Raw genomic sequence first — 4,529 nt, forward strand, 5'->3', positions numbered from 1 at the left:
CAGCTTACCGGTATCGCTCAAGAGGAAAGTATACAACAGTTGCATCTTGCCTGTACTCATCTATGGGGCTGAAACGTGGAGGCTAACCAAGAGAGTTCTACTTAAGTTGAGGACAACCCAGAGGACTATGGAACGAAAAATGGTAGGGGTAACATTAAGAGATAGAAAGCATGCAGAGTGGCTCAGAGAAATAACTCAAGTTACCAACATTCTAGTAGAAAAATTAGGAAGAAATGGACATGGGCAGGACATGTAGTGCGAAGAGAGGATAACCGATGGTTGCTGAGGGTAACAAACTGGATTCCAAGGGAAGGAAAGCGTAGCAGGGGGCGGCAGAAAGTTAGGTGGGCAGATGAGATTAAGACGCTCGCAGGGGTCAAGTGGATGCAGCTAGCACAGAATTGGGTTAAGTGGAGAAATATGGGAGAGGCCTTCGCCCTGCAGTGGGTATAATCAGGCTGATGATGATGATGATGAGTCCCAAGTGCACATAATCGGGGATCGCTGCTGTTCGGTGTGCAGCCATCTGTGAATGTTTGCGGAGGGTCGGTAGTCTTGGACAGTTGGAAAACGGCAGCGGCAGTATCTAGCAATATGGCCTGCAATGCCACACCTATAGCACACAGGTTGAGGGCGCCAGCGATCAGCATAAGAGTCCTCACTAACAAAGTCGCGACGTTGGTTGTAGCCAGGCTCTCGCTGCTGATGGACCATGTTTCCAGAGTAGGCAGGCCTCCTTTCCATCGGCTGGTGGTCGTAACGCTGAGTAGAGCTGCGCCGATCGTCCATATGCGAAGTGCCAATAAGTTGAACCCACGGAGTTGACAGGGCGGCAACATTTGCCTGCAGTGCACAACTCTGCCGCACATATTCATCACCCCAGATGGTGTCCCTGGATCTTGACAATTCCTCACGTACAATCTCTCATATATCAGCCATTTAAACTGAACGACAGGCTTCAACACTTGCTACAGAGGTGACATTGGCCAGTCTTCAGAATTTAGGTGTAATTCGGCACAGCTTGAGAGCCTCAAATGTTCTACAATGCTTTATAACATCAGCAGTGGTGCTCAGGATCTCCTTGCTAATAAATTATATACGTCTTCCGCTATTCCTTTCAGGAGGTGGCCGACTTTGTCTTCTTCAAGCATAGTGGGGTTGACCAGCTTGCATAACTTTAATATGGCTTCAATGTATGCTGTACAAGTTTCTCCTGGTACTTGTGCCCGGTGAAGCAAAGTCTGTTCAGCGTGCTTCTTCTTTGCAGGCTCATCCCCCAAATTTTTCTTGATCTCGCTTGTAAAAGTAGCCCATGTACTTAATGAGTCCTCGTGATTATCGAACCAGTCGAAGGCAGTGGCGGCAAGGAAGAACACTACGTTAGCCAGCTTACTAGCGGCATTCCAGCGATTGTATTTACTCACTCTTTCGTAGTGTTTCAGCAACTCATCAATGTCCTCCTCAGGTTTTCCACAGAATGTTCGCAGCTCTCGAAAATGGGGCCAGTTGTTTGCCGCGGATGATCCTGGCTGTTCGGTACTGCCGTCTTCAGTCATGTCTGATGGCATTGGTGGTAAGCCAGCGAGTCTATGGCTTCTTCGCTGGATGGAACGGTCCATGGTTGCTACCCAAGCACCTCCTTCTCACCAAGATGTTATGTGCCTTGTATACACGGGGGGTTTATTTACAGGGATCGGTCCAAACAGGACTGCTGCGAAGCGTACAAACGTCCCTCTGCCCTTGCTCTTCCTCTTTCTTCACCGATCTACCCGACCGTTCATCTTCTGTCGACGTTTTTCGAAGGCGCATGACAATATTATTTCTTTCAATTTACAAAATGAACTGTCTCGATGGCACCATTATACTGCCTTACGCAGCTCGTGCGCGTCGCCAGCACTTGAATTTTTTTTTTACTTCCACCATGCAAATGATGTCGGCACGCGGTACAAGATGTTCACAAAAAAAAAAAAAAAAAACATTTGGGCTACTCGCCTTAGACGTGGGGGTTCATTTGGAAATGCGCCACCCATATTTATATTCATTCATAAATATGGTTTACAGAGATGTCAGGTGCGAATTGCTGTTGCATACATATATTCATTGTCTTAGAGTATTGCACCAGCTAAATATTAAAGGATGACTGCTTTCGTAGGTGCAAAGTCAGTTTCTTTGAGAACCGTTCTCTACATTACTTTGGGCCGCGCTACCACTGTGCATTTCTAACTCAGATTTTAGACGAGGAGTTTTAAAAGTAGACTGCCTCCGCAGTGACAGCACACTTTGTCACGCAGTTCTTTAAAGCACTGGCTAACGTTTCACGACCAGCTATTACTTCTGGTGCGCTGCGAAACGAGAAAAATGTTGCGGTAAGTTGTATTTAGATGTGTTTATATAGGTCGCCCCCAACCCATACCCCCATACATTTCCCGCTGTTTTAGAAATACTTTGCTCAGTAATGAGATTTCCTACTTTCACGATCTGTTCTAAAATGTTCATGGTTGCTCTGTACCAAATGACATCATAGGTGCTTCGTGAAATGAGAAAACTGCTTTAAAATCTTTCGGTTCTATGTATTCCTCTGGGCACTAACCCTAATTTTCACCCCCAGTCGTCCACGCCTGGCGATAGAAGTGCCACCGCATCGTGCTTACGTCAGATATCAGTGTTGGTATATATGCACAAATCACCTGGTGACGTCATGACCACTCGTGACCGTACATCGCGCGCCCCTTGTTGAACACAATCATTCCATTGAATGCATCAAAGTTCATTGGCATTCTATAATCTGTTTACGGGAAAGGCACTGTATCTGTCACTTGCGGAATCCCACTATCATCCTCACGGTAGACAAGGGGAATTATGATGAGCGTTTCATGATCCATGGCGTGGTGCAGTTGGTTAAAGTGCTTGGCTTGGGATCCAAGTGATGGAGGTCCGGTTCGCGATGGAGTCAAGGTTTATTCATTTTTATGATTGACTAAAAACATTATAAGGGTTCGACGCTGCTGAACCGAATATGGAGCGAAAGCTTTAGATGTGGTTGACAGAGCGTTTTTTCCTCAGCCCTTATATAAAGCCCCGTTTTAACCAAGCCGTATGAACGTGCCTTAGTGGACTATAGGGATAACATGAATGCCAGGATCCCGGCAGGCTAATTTTGACATAACCATCCCATGTGAAACAGACCCAAGTTAGCAGCTCCTGCCAGGGGACAACGGACACGGACACGGCACTCAGCAACGAGCGGTTAGATCTGGCGTACTATTGCTTTCGCAATAAAGCTTTACTGAGCAGAGTAAGGGAGGGGGATGTGTAGTTGGTGCACTCTCGAAAAAATGACACCCTCTGCCGACAGCTCCGTCTGACAAAGATGAGGTATTAAATACTTTCGCCTTATTAAATAAGTACCATACAACAGTGCCACCTACGACCAAACTCAACTATTCTTACTTCTCTCAATAAAGATTTATGATTTAATGAATGACGAGAGCTTCCAAAAATTTTAGTTAACTATATTGCCTCGGGTGGCAGTTTTAACTCGCAAATTGACTCTTCAGCGCTAGAAGGAACCAGTGACCTTATAATTTATAAGCTGCTGCACGCACACAGAAACACACAAAGTATGCATTAGCATAAGCGAGGGCGTGCACATGGTTTCTTTGTGTCTACTTGACAGTGGTAGAACTGTAAAGAACATGCGTGTCCAGAGGTTTGAGCCAGTAGCTTGCACTGTAAAAAAAGCTCTACTTTACGTAAAAACCTGGTGGTAATGCGTTGCCGAAGAGTTTTTCATATGCTAATTACGGACCATGAGCAGAACATACGAGAAAATCTGTGTGCTTGGTAATGAGAGGTTTCGTATAGCGTTCACGGAACAAAATTGTTTCTCCAAAAATGCTTCTGTTTTGTTTCATATGACGATTTCTGTATGCTTGGTACTGAAGTGTTCCATATAGCATGCAATGGAGAACATTTGTTTTCGTGAAGAAGGGTGCTTCAGTTTTCTAGTCAGTGAAGATTACATAATGTGTATGTGTATTATCTCTGTAACAGTCATTTGAGCTGAAGCAGAAATGACCTGAATATTAACATGTTCACTACATAGTTGGTCACCAGTGAGTCACATAATTTATTCATGATTTTTAGCCACAAATACTGGGCATTATGATTAAGATGTAGGAGAGTTTATCGAGAGGTATACAAAGAGACCTCACAATACAACCTGCCCAAAGATTCAACATATGATCCAGTATTGTGGCAACATGGCACCAATAAATGACATGACCCACCAGTGTATATGTTAAACAGCAGGCTGTTTGTGGTCCAACTCAAATCACTTCATTAGAGATGCAATACCCATAGCATTATGTAATCTCCAGTAACTAAGCAGAAGCACCTCTCCCCCCAAAAGCTGCTGAGTGCATGCACACATCATATAAACATGTGCTGTTTCCAACAGTAACTTGCAAATCGTGAATGTTTATGGGATAAGTGTCACATGGCATATCCAAGTGCATGCACATGGGAAA

The sequence above is a fragment of the Amblyomma maculatum genome, chromosome 7 (genome assembly GCF_055883805.1).
Source record: "Amblyomma maculatum isolate TAMU_Amacu chromosome 7, ASM5588380v1, whole genome shotgun sequence".
Lineage (NCBI taxonomy): Eukaryota > Metazoa > Arthropoda > Arachnida > Ixodida > Ixodidae > Amblyomma > Amblyomma maculatum.